We start from the raw sequence: 20,376 nt of genomic DNA on the forward strand, positions 1-20,376 counted from the left end.
CCTATCAGCAGCATCTCCTAGACTAATGGTAAAGATTGATCCAGGGTAGCAAGTCTGTTACTAAGTACATCGTCAAATTCAATGAATATCTTATGCAATGTGGTGTTAGTGAAGATTCGTCGATCACCTTGTCACGATTTAGAGCTGATTTAAGGGATGACATACAAAGAGAATTGTTCGTGTGTGAGGTCTATAGCTTAGAACAAGCTTATTAATTAGCTCAGAATTTTGAGAGATTTCAAAGATTGCCGGTAACCTGACAACTTGAGTCACGTAAATCTGGCATTCTTGATCCTAGACCTAACTTTAATGAGACCCTTAAACTCAGCTATAATCAGATCCCAACCAATTATTCCCCACCTGTTGGTCCCCCACTGAGAAAGGATGATAAAGCAAAGGAGGCTTTGTAGAGAATCCAAAAGGAAATAGTTCAGGAATCTGATATTTTAAGTACAACGGGTTAGGTCATTTTTCTAGTCAGTGCCCATCTCGAGCTCTACATATTAGAGAGCCTGATGAAAAGAACCCCAAAAACTCTCTGGGAGATGAAGAAGTATGGATAGCAGATACTGAGTTAGTTGAAGCTTATAAGGAACCCAGTACTTTGAAAGAAGTTGGACCTGAAGAGAGAATGGATGTAGTAAGATGCATTTTAGCCCAACCGAAAGAAAGTAAAGATTCATGCAGGACTACTATTTTTCACAACTTTATAGGTCAGAAAAATAAAGTGTGCAAGGTCATCATTAATAGTGATAGTTGCATCAACGCTGTTTCAACTGATGCTATTTGAAAACTTAGTCTGACGCCCGTAAATCACCAGAACCCATATAAGGTCAGTTGGGTAGATTCATCATCTATCCCAGTTAGGCACCATTGTCTAGTCTTTATTAAATTTTAGTCTTACCAAAAAAATATGTGGTGTGATGTTATGCCCATGGATGTAGAAAGCATAATCCTAGGAAGGTCTTGGTTGTTCGATCAGGATGCAAACTTTATGGTCGATCCAACTCGTATACGTTCATGAACAGAAGCAAAAAAATTATGATATACCCTTCACCCTATAGAAATGTAAAAAAGACTAGCCCTTTAGAGTCCAAAGAAGAAAAGTAGAACACGAGTTTATATTTAATTAGTGCAAAGGAGTTGGAAAAAAATTTGAAAGAAAACTCTTCTATTTGGATTCTAGCTGTTAAGAAAGTTAGCACAAAGGACACAAGTCATCACCCCCATTAGATAGTAAGTCTCCTTGAAAGTTTTAAAGTTGTTTTCCCTGAGGATCTCCGAATCACTTGCCACCCATAAGAAATATCCAACATGTAATAGACCTTATTTCGAGAGCTATCTGACCCAATTTGCTCCATTATCGCCTTAATCCCATAGAACATGCTGAGCTAAAACATTAAGTAAAAGAACTCCTTAGGAAAGAATTTGTTAGAGAAAGTCTCTGACTCTCAAGAAGGATGCAACTTGGAGAATGTGTGTGGATAGTGAGGCAATTAATAAAATAATGATAAGGTATCGATTTTTAATTTTTTGGCTTGATAATATGTTGGACATGATTGTTGGGTCAAATGTGTATTCCAAAATTGATCTAAAAAGTGGATATCGCCAAGTATGAATTAGGCCCAAAGATGAGTGGAAAATAGCTTTCAAAATCAAAGATGGTCTCAATAAATGGTTGGTCATGCCGTTTGGCTTGTCTAATGCTCCTAACATATTTATAAGACTCATGACTCAAGTACTACGACCATTTATGGACACATTTGTGGTCATGTACTTTGATGATATTCTCGTTTATAGCAAGACTAAGGAAGACCATTTAGAACATCTCCACTAAGTGTCCAAACTCTTAGAATTGAAAGTCTATTTGCCAATTTCAAGAAATGTGACTTCATGACCACACGTGTTCTTTTCTTAGGATTTATTGTGACCCCCGATGGTATGTTTATGGATCCTAAAAAAGTTCGTACAATTAAAGAATGGCCTGTACCCCAAAACATTCATGATGTTAGGAATTTTCATAGTTTACCAGCTTTTTATTGAAGATTCATTAAAAGATTTAGTACAATTGTGGCTCCCATTATGGATTGTATAAGAAAAGAGCTTTGAATGGATCAAGACTGCTGATCGAACTTTTCATGAAATTAAGGATCGTATGATCAGCACTCTTATGTTACATCTGTCAAATTTTTCTAAGATTTTTAAAGTTGCCTGTGATGCATCTGGGATGAAAATTGATAGAGTTCTTAGTCAAGAAGTACATCCTATGGCTTTCTTTAGCAAAAAGCTAAACAACACTAAGTGCAGGTATTCCATCTATGATAAGAAGTTCTATGCAGTGGTCCAAGTTCTTAAGTTCTGAAGGAACTACTTGCTTTCACGAGAATTTATCCTGTATTTTGACCATAAAGCTCTTAGGTTTCTCAACTCATAAAGAAAGTTAAATCCTAGACATGAGAAATGGATGGAGTTCCTTCATCATACACCTTTATATTGAAATACTATATCGATGTTAATAATCATGCTGTGGATACACTCTCTCATAGGGTGGATCCTTATCAGTAGTAGTTATTGATAAAATTGAACTACTAATGCACTCCGTCAAGAGTGGACCTTCTATGAGAGTGAATGTTAAAATCATCGGCATTGAGAAATTAAAAGAGATTATGATGACAGCCCAGACTTTGAAAAAATTATGTCTTCACTCCAACAAGGATTGTTTAGAGAAATTAGTGAATCTACCTTCCAGAATGAATAACTTTTAAAAACAATAAGCTATGTATCCCATATACCTTTGTCCATGATTTTTTGGTATGGGAATTACATGCAAGAGGTTTGTCCAATCATTTCAATAGGACCAAAACCATAGAGGCTATAGAAATCAATTTTATTGACGAGTCTGAAATAAAATGTAACCAAAATTATTGCCCAATGTGAACCTGCATTGTAGCTAAATAGTGTAGACAAAATACTGGATTATACAACCCAATACCGTTCCTAATTATCTGTGGAAAGATGTGAACATGGATTTTGTTTTAGGATTGCCATGTACAGCTAAAAAGAATGACTCTATCTATGTAGTAGTGGATTAGTTTTCAAAAATGACCCATTTTCTTCCTATTCTAAAGCCTTCAATGTCTCTAGAATTGCTCATCTTTACTTTGATGAAGTTATATGATTATATGGATTACCTAAATCAATTGTATCTTATAGAGACTTATGTTTGTAAGCTACTTTTGAAAAATTTATGGCACTTAATGGGGATGAAATTAAATTTTCATCAGTGTATCACCCCTAGATAATGGTCAAACTAAAGTTGTAAATAGAAGTTTAGAGAAATTACTTCAGTGTTTAATTGGCGAGAATATGAGAAATTAGGACTTGTGTTACCTAGAGCTAAATTTACTACAATAGTTTTATTAATAGGACTATTGGCACGAGTCTTTTCGAAGTTGTATATGGCCATCATCCTAGAATATCAGTTGATCTCATTCCTGTATCCTTGCATACTAGAACATCTGAAACAACAGAATCATTTGCACAACACGTTAGAAATTTGCATTAAAAAATTGTAAAAAAATTAATGTTAGCAATCAAATTTATAAATAATTAGCAGATTCACACTAATAAGCCCATGATTTTGCTAAAGGTGATTATTTATGATTGGATTAGACCAGAGCGATTTTCTTCGAAAACCATCAAAAAATTATATGCATGTGGAGCAGGCCCTTTAGGATCTTCAAGAAAATCAGACCAAATGCATATGTTATAGATTTACCATCTGACTATGGTATTAGCCTACTTTTAATGTTTCAGATCTTATAAATATAAAGAACCAATAACGATATCTAGTAATCCATTTGAACCTAACCCATCCATTGAAAGTAAACTCTAATCCGAGTGTCACAACCAAAATTTTCAAAAAAATATGATTGTATTGAAAGAATTTTGGACGAGCAGGTAATTTCCACCAGAAGGAAAGATATTACAGCTACCTGGTTCATTGGCAAGGCCGACCTGAGTCTGAGGACATTGGATAACCCGAGAAGAGCTACAAAAAATTGATCTAGATCTACTTGAACACTATCAGAGATGAGGTGGCCTTTATTCGATAGAGTCAAATTCCTTCCAATCTAGGAGAATTAGTATAGACATCGGTCACCATGAATCATTATGGCTCGATTATTAATAGAGCTTTTATTTTGAGTCCTATGATGGGGTTGTAATTGATCCTTAAATTGGGTTTGATTTGTAATTAATTCTAGTTAGAGTCAAGCATTTGAAGGAGTTTTTTATTCGGTTCGAGCCAGTTCAGTTTAAGTCAGCCATTAGAGTTCAAATCAGCTAGTTGTTATGTTTAGCCAATTGAAGATACATACCCAGATGACTTTTCACGCCTGCATGGAAGCCCTTTGAAAACCAAATCGAACGCCAATTGAAGACACGTGGAAGACCTTTAAAAACCAAACCAAATGCCCTCTTCATGCAATTGACATTCTCCTTATGGGATTTAATGCCTTCCTCTTCACGTGCATGAGATTGGAGATCTTCTCAGCAGCATTCCATGTTCCGCCATTCAGGATTAATGCGGTATTGACGCGCCCCTCTCCACGCACGGATTTAATGCTGTCCTCATGTAAATCCTCACACAAATCTTGGGATTTGAAGTTTATTTCTATTTAGGTTGCTTTGGTTTTCTTTTAAAAGGAGAACAAAGGGTCTCGTATTCATCAATTGAATGAGAATAAAATTCTGCTTTCCTTTCCTCTATGTGCTTTCTTCTTCCTCCCCCCTCCTTCTATGTCTACAATCTTCCTTCTTCTATCCCTCTCTTCCTTCTTTTCTTTCCCTCCCTTCTTCCTCTCTTCCATCTTTCTTCTGAAATCTCCTTCAAGGCTTGAAGTTGAAGGATGAAGACTCTTCGGACAATTCCCACAAATCCACAGGATCTACTTTTTAGCGCCCATAATTTCCTAATCTCCCAAATCCCCACCATCCTTTCATGATTGCTAACTTATTTTATTATTGCAGGCAATACTTCATATGCTCGGATTGAATCTCTATGGTCTTGGACAATGGAAAGATTTGCTAACAATTGTGGCCTGATCTGACGTCCGATTTCTCTCTTTTTTAGATGTCTTAATCGATGTGCTTGTGAGATCTCTTTGCATCTAAAATATATTTTTGAGTAGACTGTTATTATAGAAAGTTAAAACCCTTGTTTCTTTATTAATTAGATTTGAAATTTTAATCGTAATTTGATGCCCTAATCTTGGATACTTTCTCAACTATCTATGATTTGATTCTAGATCAGAGGCTATTCTATTTGCATGCATAATAAAAATCTCTTTTTGAATTTAGTATAATCACCCCCATTGTCTATTGTTTGTTGGGTATTTGTTGATTTGTGAGAAAACTTGGTTGTTTGCTTCCTCTAGATCTAACATGTCCCATATCACATCTCCTCGAGCTTTGACCATATCACTATCGAAAAAATCTCGCCAAGCATATGGATCATCACATAATCCATTAGATACAAATAGATTGTACTCATCATCTGCATTAGAAGCTGTCTCCAATCCTGCACATCCATGGTAGTCAGCTTTTTCTTACATAAGAGAGCATCGATTAATCCTTGCTGGATGAGCATATTCTTCATCCTCTCTTATCATAAAAAGAAATTACTCTTTCCATCATACTGATAGATCTCCATCTTGATTGAGCCAATCTTCTTCATCTTCTTCGATCTGGATCAATACCACTGCAATCTGGCACTCTCCTATGATCTGACTCTATCTGGTAATCAGACTCTGATACCAATTATTGTAACCAGAGCTGCTTTGATACCGATTATCATTGTGGTATCACTTTCTCTAGCACCACCACTTGAAAAGATCCCTCGTGCAGAATACAGATCTCCCAAATCTAGGATCAATTTTCAAGTCCAAGATCGAAATGCCGGTGATGATGTCGATACCGTAGAAAAAAAATAAAATAAAATAAAAAATATAATCAAATACGTGAATTAAGCCAAAGGCTCACCTTTATGAGGTATGCAAGCTTCACTATAAGAAAAAAAATTATAAGAGGAGATCACACCCTCAACCCTTGTACACCAATCCCTCTCTCAACAAGAAGTACTTCCTTACAAAGCTCTCTCTTTCTCTAGGAGATCTTTCTGAAGCGATCACTGTCTGCTGTCTGACAGTCTGCCTGAAGCCTCTGCTCCTGCTCCTTGCCGATGCATCTCAGCATTTGTCTCCTGCTGCTGCTGCTTCAGGAGCTCTGCTGTTGTCTACGGTCATGTTGGGTCTCTATCGAACCATCGCTACCAAGCTATTGTACCCTATCGCCCACAGGGTCTTTTAAAGGCCTCAATCACAATCCAATTCGAATCCAAATCAATAAGAGGAATCCCATTGAAACTTAAATAACAACCTATCCATCAGATCCTAGGTGCATGCATCCCAAGCCATCAGATCAAGCTAGCAAGATCTCTCGATCTTTGGATCATGCAAAAATAGCTCCATGTACCACATAGAATTGCCATAGACCTCTAAGCTATCCATGCAAGGTGCGTGGACCACGTCGTTCCCATGGACCGTGCATGGTCAGGTGCATAGACAGCACCCCCTACTTCCTGCATCGTGTGGCTCACAGAGAGCCACATGGGCACTTTTGGGCTGCATTGCACAAGGGTCATGCATGTGCTCGCGTGCTAGGCCACACCTGCCTCCCACTAGGTAGAGCCCTAGAGTAGGCCTGCGAGTCGTGGCCTGTTGCAGGCTGCATCCTGCTGCATTGTATGCTGCTGTGGGCTGTCCTCCTTGTGGGTTTCCCCATTTGGGCTTGTTATGGGCTCACTATGGGTCAAATTCGAGTCATTTTTCTCAACAAACTCTTCATGCCTTCATGTCGATCTACGATAAACTCTTTCCTCTTAGAATAAAACCCTACAATTAGTTGGAGGGGCCTGTTAGAAAGTATGATGGTTTCATGCATTCAATTTAAAAATTTTCATAAACAATTTATGTGCAACTGAAGTAAATTAATTTAAAATAATTTTACTTTGAATAATGCATTAGATCAAATCTAAAAATCATGTGCTGGATCTTGATACAAACACATCATCAAAATCTGAAATCTGAAATCAAAATAATAGGTTAGTAAAGTAAACTAAAGATCTGATCTCCATATCTTTGGATCTTGTAGATATCCAAGATTTCAACAGTAGCCACGCAAGCATCTAACCTCTGCTGGTATCCACACAGAGATGCCTAATCGAAGTATCAAGATCATCGATGTGCTAGCACCTTACAGACTGCACTTCTCAATTTTAGATCTGGATTCTCTTCTAGAACTCGAAGAAGATGAAGGTTGCGTGAACCCTTTTGCATAGATCGATGGGATCTGAATCGGACCACCATAAAGAGAAGAAGAATCTTTCTTCTTCTTTTCCTCTCTCTTGTCTCTCTCAGATTTGATCTCATCAAACCATGAAGCATGGAGGATGTAAGGAAGGATGAAAGGGAGGCAGGTGATCAGATGTCACAGCCAGAAGAGATAATGCATAAAAGGAAAAATAGTGCTCCCTTTTTCACACCCTTTTGTAATTTTTGTTGCACAAAAATTGAAGCCCTTAATGCCCCTAAATAGATAAGATCTGATCTTATTTGAAAAGGTAGGTGTGGCATGGAAAATATGGAAGAAAAGAGGGATGATGTGCAACAAAAAAAATCGAGTAAGAGATCTCACACAATTCCTAGCACATGCCCATCTTTCTCTTTAATTTTTATCTCACAAAAATTCTATTTTCCACACCTTATTAGATAATATTTAATCTTATTTTAAATCAAATTTAAATAAAATAAATTAAAAAGAGAGAGACTCCCAGATAAGGTGGTGCGCCAACAATTGGCGCCCTTATCTTCTCACATGCATATGGTAAAAGGGAGCATGACCCCATGCACTCTTTCTCTCTTTTCTACATGAGATTAGGAAAAATAAGCCTAGTAAGCCTAGGCTTAGGTAGTTAATATCAATTGGGTCTAATTTGGATTCAATCTGAATCCAATTCGAGCCCGATTCGAATCTGATTCGAAAGGTTGTCAATTCTGATCTAATCAGGATTGAAATCTAAGTCTGACTTGGATGATTAAACCCAATTAGTCTTAAAATAAATCAAATTAAATTAAATTAAATTAAATTTAAATTAATTAAAATTAATTCATAATTTAATCAAGTCTAATTAAATTACAACACTTACAATTAAGTCCCTCTACTAATAATTAGTAGTTGCCACATCTGTAACACTTACAAAATTAGCAGTTTCTAAAATTCAAACTATCAATCCAATTAATAATTTGAATATGATCTAAGCCATTGATCAAGACATGCTCTTTTTATGTGTGACCCCTTAGATTTTATTCCTTCTGATATTGAGACATACCATGATCTCCATCATAGTATCATCGAAACTTCTTTCAATGAACTGAAATAATTCCAACTCATCCCTACAAGGATCGTTGATCTGAAAATGATCCTAGTGAGTTTTCATAATCTACCAGTGACGTCTAAAGTATGTAGTAATAATCTAGCAGAATAGAAGAATGAACTCCTAAGTGTAGTCACGATGTGATACAATCCCTCTATCGTGAGTTTCGACTAGATGGAGATTATAGAGAACTCATCAAATCCTATCGTCAGTCTTATGCTAGATTGGCTCGATTTGAGTTCATTTATGAATCTAATGAAATTTTTTTTCAGTATTCACACTTACTCTGGTCAGAGATTTTTTAAACTCAATTTCATAAATCGTATATGACTACTCTTTTTCTATCAAGATCGATAAATTTTATCTAGGTGCATTTACTCCAAACAGCGAATCTAAACCTATAATAGCCAACATACATAGCAAGGACCCGAATGGTTAGGGACCAAAAAAATATGCAGTCAAACTAAATAGCCTCGCTACGAGTAGCCAACACATCATAGGTCAAAAGATCAATCATACCATTGCAGCATTGAAAAAATTACTAATGAGTGAGTAGACATCCAAGTAATTTTTCGTATTGATTACGCTCAGTATAAGTTATTGTCTAACAATCACCTGTACTCTCACCTTAGTATTCCTACACTACAGACTCAAGACTTATCTGTTCAGAAGAGAAATGATCCGTGCATCGATCTAAATAGATTGATCATTATCCTTCGTGACGATCTTATGATCGAGAGAATTTAGAAATTAACTACTAATAATGTATATCTCAAATTCTCAACATCTTGAGAATATACAAAATCATCTTTGTTAATTTTTAGAATAAATCATAAGCACATACAATATGATTGATAATAAAAATCATCCGATAAGTACAAAAATATATTCTAAAGAAAGATATACATCAGTCAAGATTAGCTCTAGAGCATACATCGAGCCAACTCTCATTTGCACTAAAGTCAATCTGTTATATACCTGAGCTTCATCTTCTGAAGATAGGCTTCGATCTTTAACTAGCAAAGTGACTTGAGCCTACCATATCCTATGTAGGGTTTACTCTTTGTATCTCTATGTATTTCTACTCGAGATAATCACATATATCCTTGCACTATGTACTTAGACTTCTGATGAAATATTGACTCCTTAGCGAGGGCTATGGGCTATTATCTTTACAGTATAGTGTCATAACATCCAATGATATGACATCTAGTTCTGCAACTATCATAAGAACCAAAATGTATCCTGCATATCTATAGCATACTCAGCTTCCACTGATCGATTACTTGGAATCCTTTCAACATACCGAACTAATATAACTTAAGAATATATACTGATGTAGACATTCTATTATCAATATCAGTGTATTCTTTCATTCTTAGCTCTAACCCTTCTTCAAAGATCCAGAATAAACCTTAGTGCTTCTTAAGTACCTAGAGATATTTTTATAGTAATCTAATGCTCCTAGTCTGGATTCGACTAATTTCTACTCATAACTCTCACAGCAAGATATACCAAGTCGAGTACATATCATAGCATACACCAATACCCAAGAGGTAGCAAATCCCTCTTGAAGGTTGCTATGCTGAATCTTTCAGCACCTCTTCTATGTACTTGTCTGTAAAAATCCAAATATCTTTTTAAATCTATCTCTATAAATCTTTATTCTCAGAATACAGGATGCTTGTATTAAATCTTTGATGAGAAAATTCTATATGCAACCACATCTTAATCGATGTTAGTATGGGACACTCCCACTGACCTTCATGTAAACACATGATTCCTTCTCAATTTTGAAAATCAAATAATTTGAACACAATATTGAAATGAGTATTCCAACTCCAAGATTTTGTTTAAATCCATAAATAGATTTTTACAATGTGATCTCTATTATAGAAGTAAAATTATAGACCGCTCTATATAGATATCTTCCCAAGATATCCATTCAAGATAGCTATCTAGACATTATTTCTGAGGATAATATCCAACATCGTCTGATTATAGATTTTAGGATCATCTCTATATTTTTCATCTTTCATGAGAAATACTTTCTCTGAATCTTCTGTAAGAATACCAAGTATCTTTCAAAAAGATGGAAGATCTACTCGATCTACGAGGTAAAGAAGATACTATATGTACTGGCTCATCATGAATAGCTTTTCAGATCCAATGGCTCGTTACTTTTCAAAACTTCTTTTCGAGTTTATCCTTCCATTGCTTTCAAGAAAATAGCATGATTGCTCACAATCACATTGTGAGCCAATGGGAAGAAAAGTGGCATCCCAAATTTTTTAGGATACCCTATAAAAAGCTCTCACAGACCTATCATTTAATTATCCACCATATCATATCTCATACGGTATGGTGGAACCAACTTTAGAGAGAGCCTAATTCAAATTTCAGAAATTAAAGCTTGTCTCTAAAAAAATAAAGATTAAATCAGTGATATTCATGATGGTCCGATCATATCTCATATAGTACCACTCCTTTCAAATACCCCATTGAGCTGAGGTGTACAAAGAAGATTCCATCATAAATCATGCCATTTTCTTTGAGTAATCAGAATTTTCTATTTGGTATTGCATTCTTGTTGCCTAGTAGAACAACCCAAAAGAGGGGGGTGAATTGGATTTTTCATAATTTAACCAAATAATATGCGGTTTTAAAAATTAATAAAGTAATGATGAGTATAGAAATAGAATATGTAAAAATTTAAATACAAAACAGTAAGAAAGAAGAGCACAATCACAAACACAATCGATGTATAGTAGTTCGGTATCTCTTGCACCTAGTCCACTCTCCAAGACCTACTTGAAAATTTTACTATAATCTTTTCAAGATTACAGTCGGATAATTTTTTAGACTCATTATCTAAAATTTAGTTGATTTTATATCGGATCACCGACCATAACGAATAAATAAGCTAATCCTTGGTGTACACTCCAATTTTAGGCTTGGATGGGCCTATCCCCTAGTTTCAAAACTCTTATTGAAGCTAGTTACAACAAGAACAAAAGTAGAAAGACAAATAAAAGTAAAAAACTTTTTTAATGAGCAATAAAGTCGATGAAGCTCTTGGCTCTTCTTTTGTGAAAGCTTTTGAATAGATGAGCTTGTCTTCTTGCTGAAGAAAATCTCTTGATTTGACATTTCAAGTGGTTGGAAAGTAAATACTCTCTTTTCAATGCTTTTGGACTTTTGATCTTGATTTTTATTTTTTCACTTTGATTCTTTTGTCATGTCACTTCAAAAAATTGTTGGAAACTTTAAACCACTATTTGGAACATCAAAAAATTATTTCTAAATGTTAGAATCCAAAAAATAGACGTTGGAAGTATTTTTGGACCGTTCTAAATTTTTTGCAAAACTAGCCATTGGAACTTGAGTTGATTCAGATTAAGCTTGAGTTGGCTCAACTTGAGCTTTGAGTCAACTTAGTTATATCTTGAGTCGACTCAAGATTTATGAGTTTTTTATCTCAAAAATCATCTCTCTATTGGCATCCTGTGACTCCGACTCGAGCAACTTTAGTCGACTCGACTCTTTAGCTGCCTTTGAGTTGACTCATGCCATACTTGAGTCGACTCGAGAATGTGCTAAAATACTTTTACATGCCATTCTGATTAAGTCAACTCGGGACCATCTTGAGTTGACTCGTGGTGCCCTCCACTAAATTTTTGTGATGTTTTTCAATTTGAATTCTTCTTCAATTTCACCCTTCAAATATCTTCCTCCAGCTTTGTTTGAGATGTGCAATGCCCTTCAAAAGCTTTAGATTCCTCTTTTTATTCTTAAATATATTATTGAATTTTTTTCTTTTGATACTCTATATTTTTTTTAAAACATGATCTTAAGGAGCTTATTAGTTCAAATATATACTCAAACATTTTGTTATTCATCAAAATTAATCCTTGGGGTCAACAATCTCTCTCTTTTTGATGATATTAAAACTTTTGAGTAAATGAGTAATTGGCAAGACATATGCACAATTTTTAAGAAATATATTTGAGTCAATAAAAATATAAGCTTTTTCATAAGTTTTGGCTTTGCTCCCCCTTAGTGTACGCCCATATTTATTTCAAGCTTAATGCTCATTCATTGATTATGCTATATGTACAAAATTTTTCATTCATATGATTGAACATGAGACATCGGCACATAAACATGATACACATTAAGGCTCATTGCTATACTTATATGTTATAGCTAAAATTTACATTTATAAGACATAGATACATTCATAAGGCACATGAGTTCATTTATGATATATTCATGAGGCATATGCATATGAGGCACATAACAAAGCAGAGCAAGCAATGCTCATGTCAAAGCAAAAGCAAGCAATGCTCATATGTGCTTCTACTCCCCCTTTTGTCGTCAACCAAAAGGGTAAGGTATAAAGAATTTAAAATACTCCATAACACAAGAATAAAGAAACGTAATAGTATAGCATTGCATTCATCAAAATGAATATGCTAGGTTATAGCATATCAATATACAATGTCATATAAGTCAGATAATACAAGCAAATCACACTAATGCAGTGATAAGTTAGCTAACACAAATACAAAAGTCCCAATATACAAGTCCTAACAGAAGTCCTAATACATCATATAGCTAAACAAAAGTCCCTATGCCTCTAATCCTCATCAGAAAGAATCTCCAGGTCTCGGATGAGAAAGTTTAAGAAGATGAAGGTCCAACTCTTTAGCTCCTAGTCCTGCCCGATGGACCAACCTTCAGAGATGTGAGAAATCTGACTCCAACTTGGTGTATACTTTAAAGGTGGCCTACTCTGACTAGCAGACAACTGGGTGGACTGTGTAGCAAACTGAAGCTGGACAGGAGGTCGTGGCTGAGCAGACACTGGTGGCTATGGCCGAACTGATGGCAGAGCAGATGGCTGAGGCCGAGCAAGTGGAGGTCGAGCATGGACTGAGGTTGGGGTTGAGTAGGAGCAAAATGAGCCATGAAAGCTCTGACGGCTATATCTGCTCTGATAGTTGCTAATACTGCACTCAGAGTAAGTCTCTTAAATTTTTCAATCAGACTATCTATGGCTCCAAGTACAAACATGATGCCCTATTGTTGGGACTATCCAAGTTCACTGATAGCCCCAAGCACCTAAGTGCCAGTCGGTCTGAATCCTCTAATGGCCATAAATATCATAGTGCTCCTGGACTCAAAACTCTCCCTCAGTCATGTAATCTCTCCTACCACATCAGAAACATCACCTGGTGCCTCTATCCTCAACTCTCGCTGCTCCAAGGTAGTGAGCCTATCTACCATACATCTCATCTCTGCCTGAATTCTCTCTACCTTTTCAGATAATCCTGCTATCTGGGCACTGAGTCTAGTCGAGATAAGATCAGCCAGCCTCCCCAATGTGATAGAGTCAGCAATTGTTGGCTGAGGTCTGGAGGCTATAAAGGATCTAGCTTGTGGTGTGGCTGTGAAGGAAGATTAGATGCAGTTCTAGATGATGAAGGGTAATTAGATGGAGCTCTAAGGGCACTGGATGTAGATAGCTCTCCTGTCTCCTTTATCCTGAGCTCCCTTCTCTTCTAAACTGACTCATTCCTCACCCATCTCCCAGCCTCAACATGAAAGTGCATACAAGTCAATGCCTTTTCATCATAAACATCAAAATGAGATAAATTCTTAAATATTTCATTTTCTAATAAAATTCCTATTGTTTCAAATACTCTGGTCAACATCATCCCATAGGGTAGACAAAAATTATTCTTGACTGCTACCTCGTAATTTGATACATCATAAATTCAGAAAGATTTAGAGGTATCCCCTGAATAATGTGATATGTGACACACAACTCTTTCTCTGACACAAAGTCATGCCTCCCTAATTTTGAAATAAATGTCCCTCTAATGATGTGATGCAGTACTCGCATCTCTATAGAAAGTGTGGGGGCTTTTATATCTCCAACAACATCCTCTCTACCAACATAATCCTCAATGCTTTCTTCTTATTAGACACTCTCTCGGGGACAACTCCTTCTAGGGGCAAGCCAATGACTCTAGCTAGGCTTTCTTCAAAAACATCGAATTGAACACCCTTCACTGTAGTAGTTACCTCTGTTGCTCCTCTCCTCAGATTTGTATAAAATCCTTAATCAACTTAGGGTACATAGGGATATTTAGGCAGCAAAAATTCCTCCACCCCATTCTGTCAAGCCACAGATCAATTGAGAAATGATATTTCTCAAAGAATGCAAAATCTACTCCCCTCCCCATTGCAATGGCCTTTGTTTCCATTCTCTCGGAGAGAGAGGCAATAGCCCTAGTTCTTGTTCTCTCATATGAGAGGGATGTGGAGGAGAAGAAGACTCCATACCTTATTCCTCAAATAGATTTGGCTTAAAAACTTTTGGTTGAACAGTGGGTTGGGATGGCTCGGTTGCTTGAGACGAAGAATCCAGTCGAGCCTTCTTCCTTTGCTCTCGCTGTTCAGCACTCTGACTCGAGAGAGATCTTCGCCCCATATGCCTTGTCTGCACCATTTCTCTCAAATCTACCAAGGATCAAGCATTGATTGGGAGATAGAGGACCGAGATCATGAGGAGAACTATAGAAAGGGGTTTTGGAGAAAGAGCATCGAGTTTTTGAATGATTTTAATGTGACGTAAAGAGTCATAGGGCCATTTAAAAACCTATGGCCCCAATAGTTGAGTCGACTCAAGGTTTGTTTGAGTCGACTCAAGTTCATTTTTAAGTCGACTCAAGCATGAGTCTGAAATTTTTTATAGTTTCAAAAAAATTCAGCACATAAAAAATATTAGGAGATTCCAAATAACATCAATCAATGGTTATGCACACAAAATTGATTATTTTAGGTTTGATTCAACTTGTTTTGGGCTTTAGAGAATAAAATTTATTCACTTCAATGCTGCGACCTTGGAGGTGCAAAACTTAGATCAATCTATGACAATGACCATACTAAAGACTAGACTCCATCAAAACAACCTCCTCTTCTCGCTCAACAAAAAATATCCGAAGAACTTTACCAAAATGTTGGAGTGGGTGGAGAGGTATGCTCAAGCAGAAGAAGCTTGGGATCAGTAAGGGAGAATCACAGTGGTGGAATGCGGCCAAACACTGAACGAGGAAAGAGAAAAGATTATTGATGAGTGCAGCACTGACATGCCGAGCAAAAGTCCGATCGATCTTGAACTCCACCTCGGAGAAATTGAACTAGCTTTCCTATAGGATAATGCTAATCTAGAACCCCCCATAGAGTTTCACTATTTCACTCCACTGAGCACCTTCCGAGCCTAGATACTAATGGAAATAGAACACTAAGAAGAGCTCTCCTAATCGAGGAGGATGACTGCTTCGATGCAGACAAAGAATCCAAAGAAGTATTGCAGATATCATAGGGACTACAGGCACGATACGAAAGAATGCTGGCAACTCAAAGAAGAAATAGAAGCACTCATCTGATGGAGACATCTTCGGTGCTATGTTGATGAACGACAAATCCCAAAGATCCCACGTGGTGATCCTTCACGGCAAGAATACCCCCATAGGAATCAACCAATAGCAAAAAAGATTCATACAATCTCAAGGGGTAGCTTGGCGATGACATCTCCAAACTAAATTGAGCTGAAGAAAAAGAACTAAAGAAGAGAAAGATTGAGGATAAAATCACCTTCTCTAGAGCTGACTTGAAAGGAATAAAATGTCCACAAGATGATCCATAGTTATATCCTTAAACATTTCAAATTATAATGTCCATCGAGTCTTAATTGATAATGAAAGGTTAGTAGACGTTTTGTTTTATGATGTATTTGTTCGAATGGACTTAAATTCTGAGTGGCTAGTGAAGAGAAACTCATCTCTAATCGAATTCTCGGATAGCGTGGTTCCCATAAAAGGAACCATCTCCTCACCACAATAGCTTGACGAGCTGCAAAATAGGATATCGTTGAAATAAATTATTTCGTAGTAAAGAATTTGTTGGTGTATAACATCATCTTAGGTCGACCTAGGCTGAATATTCTTCAAGCCATAGTGTCAACCTATCATTTGATGGTCAAATTTTCTATTCCTTTTGGGATAGTGAGCTCCAGAGAAATTAGTAATTAGCAAGAGAATGTTATATGACGACTTTACATGGTGCATTGCCAGCAGAACAATCAATAGATGAGCTTGACATGTGGGACGAGCTGATTGAACAAAGAGGCCAGCCAGTGGAAGACTTTATCCTAGTGCCAATTGATGGGAATCCAAGTAAAGTTGTTAAGATTGGCTCAAACTTATATGAAGAGGATCATCGGTACCTCACCTCTTTTCTCCAAGCTAATATAGACGTATTTGTCTGGTCGGCTTCTGATATGCCAAGCATCGATCTAGAGGTCATAGTAGTTAGCTCAATGTAGATATGAAGCACCGTCCAGTCAGACAAAAGAAATGCAGCTTTGCCCCGAGCAACAAAAAACTGTACAAGAAGAGTTCGATAAGCTTCTAAGGATGGGGTTCATTCGAGAAGTCTACTACCTAGAGTGGTTAGCTAATATTGTGTTGGTTAAGAAGACTATAGAAAGTGGCATGCATGCATTGACTATACCGATCTCAACAAGGCATATCTCAAGATAGCTACTCTTTACCTTAGATTGATTAATTGGTGGATGCAATCTTGGAGCATCAGCTCTTATCTTCATGGACACAATCTCCAGATGTAACCAGATTCGGATGGCTCCCAAAGATGAGGAGAAGATCTCTTTTGTCCTGACCAAGGTTTACTACATGATCATGCCATTTGGTTTGAAAAATATAGGCATGACCTACCAATGGCTCATCAATAAAGTTTTCAAGAACAGATCGACAGAAACATGGAGACATACGTGGATGACATGTTCGTTAAAAGTAGAGCTATCGAGCACTATATTACCAATCTTGAGGAGATGTTCACCACACTGGTATTTTCAAATAAAGCTCAACTACAGCAAGTGCGCGTTTTGGTGTCACCTTCAACAAATTTCTGAACTTCATGGTATCGCAATGGGGAATTGAAGCAAATCTCGAGAAGATTCAAGCTCTCCAAGAGTTGAAATCCCTAAGGACAATCAAAGAGGTACAGTGCCTGACTAAGAGGATTGTGGTTTTAGTAGATTTCTTTCAAGGTCGATTGAAAAAAGTCTTTCCTTCTTCAAAGCCCTTAAACAAGTGAAGGACTTGCTGAACTGAAGAGATACCTCAGCTCACCACCTCTTTTAAGTAAACCAGAGCCTGAAAAAGTGCTATACCTATACCTTGCAGTTTCACCTTCGATGATTAGTTTGGTCTTCGTTTGATAGGAAGCTAAGGTGCAAAAGTCGATCTACTATGTTAGTCGAGTCCTTCATGATGCTGAACTGAGATATATGAAGCTGGAGAAAATAGTTTATGCTCTCATGATATCCTTCAAGAAGTTGCTCTCATATTTCCACCGACCAATTGATCAAGTTTGTACTTTACCGACCCGACACCTCAGGGCAGCTAGCCAAATGGGCCATCGATTAGGAGAATTCGATATAAAATACCTCTTAAGGCCATCCATCAAAGCTCAGGCATTGACAAATTTTATCTTGGAATGCACCATCCTGGATGAAAAATAGAAAGATAGGTCGACAACTATGGCACCTGAAGAATGTTGGGTTCTTCATGTGGATGATTCCTCAAATACCATGAATTCAGGAGTCAGACTAATTTTAACTAGCCTAGATGGAGTGATCGCAGAGTATGCACTGTACTTTGAATTTCTAACCTCAAATAATGAAGTTGAGTACGAGATGCTCGTGATTGGTCTGCAAATAGTAAAAGAATTGGGAGTTCAACATTGGAGAGTTCCCAGTGACTCCCACTCATGTCGATAGGTACAGAAAGAGTTTGAGGCATGGAAGCTGAACATGATGAAGTATCTACAAAAGTCAAAGATCTTACATCTGATTTATCACCATGAATATCCAACAAATATCGAGATCGAAAAATGTGAGAGCCGACTTCTTATCTAAGCTTGCAATACTTGATACGACCGATCTAAAAAGAAGCTTGTATCTAAAAATTCTTGAGAAGCTGAGTATTGAGGAGTCTCTAATAATACAAACAAATCCTGAATCGAGCTGGATAGATCCGATCTTTAATATCTACAAGATAGAGTGTTGCCAACTGAACAAGACGAAGCCAAAAGTTAAGGCACCTCGCATCTTAATACCTCATATATGATGGGAAGCTATATAAGAAGTCTTTTACTCTGCCCTTACTTCAGTGTCTCTATCCTTCAGAAGTGGAATATGTCTTATGAGAAGTTCACGAGGGATCTGCGGCAATCACTTAGAGGGTAAGTTACTTGCTCACAAGATACTATGGTAAAGATATTTTTGACCAACCATGCAGAAGGATGCTACCAACTTAGTGAGCAAATACGTCCAGTGTCAAAGGAACTCAAACATCCAGCATCGATCTTTCACCCCTCTGGCCCCGATCACCATGTCCTGGCCTTCGCTCAATGGGGATGGATATCCTCGAACCTTTTCTTATTGCAACAGCACAAAGAAATTTTTGCTCGTTGCGATTGATTACTTCACCAAATGGATAGAAGTAAAGTATTGGTGACCATCACCAAGGTCAAGGTTCACAACTTCATATGGAAGTCAATTATCTATCGATTTGGCTCACCTCAAGCCATCATCACGACAATGGGCACCAGTTTGATAATCCAAAATTCATCAGATTCTGTAAAGAGTAAGGCATCTCTTATAGGTTGACCTCGGTAGCTAGTAATGGTGAGGCTGAAATAACAAATAGAATCTTGGTGCAAGGACTCAAGACCCACCTAGGCAAAGCTAAAGGGTTGTGGGTAAAATAGCTATACCACATACTTTGGGCATATCGCACAACTCAGCGAGTTCCAACTGAAAAAAAATCTTCTTTAATTTGCTTTTGGAACTAAGCTATCATACCTTTTAAGATCGATCTACCTATACTACAAGTGAAAGAATTTGATAAAGATAGCAATTCCATAGGAGAGGGCGAACCTGGACCTACTGGAAGAAATTTGAAAGTGAGCGCGTGCGGATTCGAATGGCCAACTACCAATAGAAGATAGCTCGATACTACAACTCAAGAGTCAAGAGAAAAGCCTTCCAAGCTGGAGAACTTATTCTTCGTAGAGCTAAAGTTTCACATCCGACTGAATGATCAAAACTCGCATCAAACTGGAAGGGTCCGTATCGCATTAATGAAGTAGTTCAATCAGGAGTTATCACCTTCGCCGACTAGATGGAACTCTAGTTCTCAGGACTTGAAACTCTGACAATCTATACATTTATCATCCTTAATTTGTAATTTCTACTGAACTAAATAATAAAGAAATATTTTTACAGATCTGCATGTTCTCTTAAAAAACATATGCTCCTCATCCTTAAATGAGCTGAGCAAAATACATCTCCAAATGATCTCCATGGTCTCCAATGTGTGCTCCTCGTCTCTAGACGAGCCAAGCAAAATGCATCTCCAAACAATCTCCACGATCTCCAATGTGTGCTCCTCATCCATGAATGAGTTGAATAGAATGTATTTTCACAATCTTCAATGCACACTCCTTATCCACGGATGAGCTAAGCAGATGCATCTCTAGGATCTCCAATGTGCGCTCCTTATCCACGGACACGCTTAGCAGAACACATCTCTCTGATCTCCAACACGTGCTCTTCGTCCATGGATAAGCTGAGCGGAATGCATCTCCACTACCTCCAATATGTGCTCCTCATCCATCAACAAGCTGAGCGGAATGCATCTCCAAACGATCTCCGTGATCTCCAACATGCTCTCCTCGTGCACGGATGAGCTGAGTGGAATGCATCTCTATGATTTATGCGTGCTCTT

Source organism: Elaeis guineensis, chromosome 9, assembly GCF_000442705.2.
Source record: "Elaeis guineensis isolate ETL-2024a chromosome 9, EG11, whole genome shotgun sequence".
In the NCBI taxonomy this organism is placed as follows: Eukaryota; Viridiplantae; Streptophyta; class Magnoliopsida; order Arecales; family Arecaceae; genus Elaeis; species Elaeis guineensis.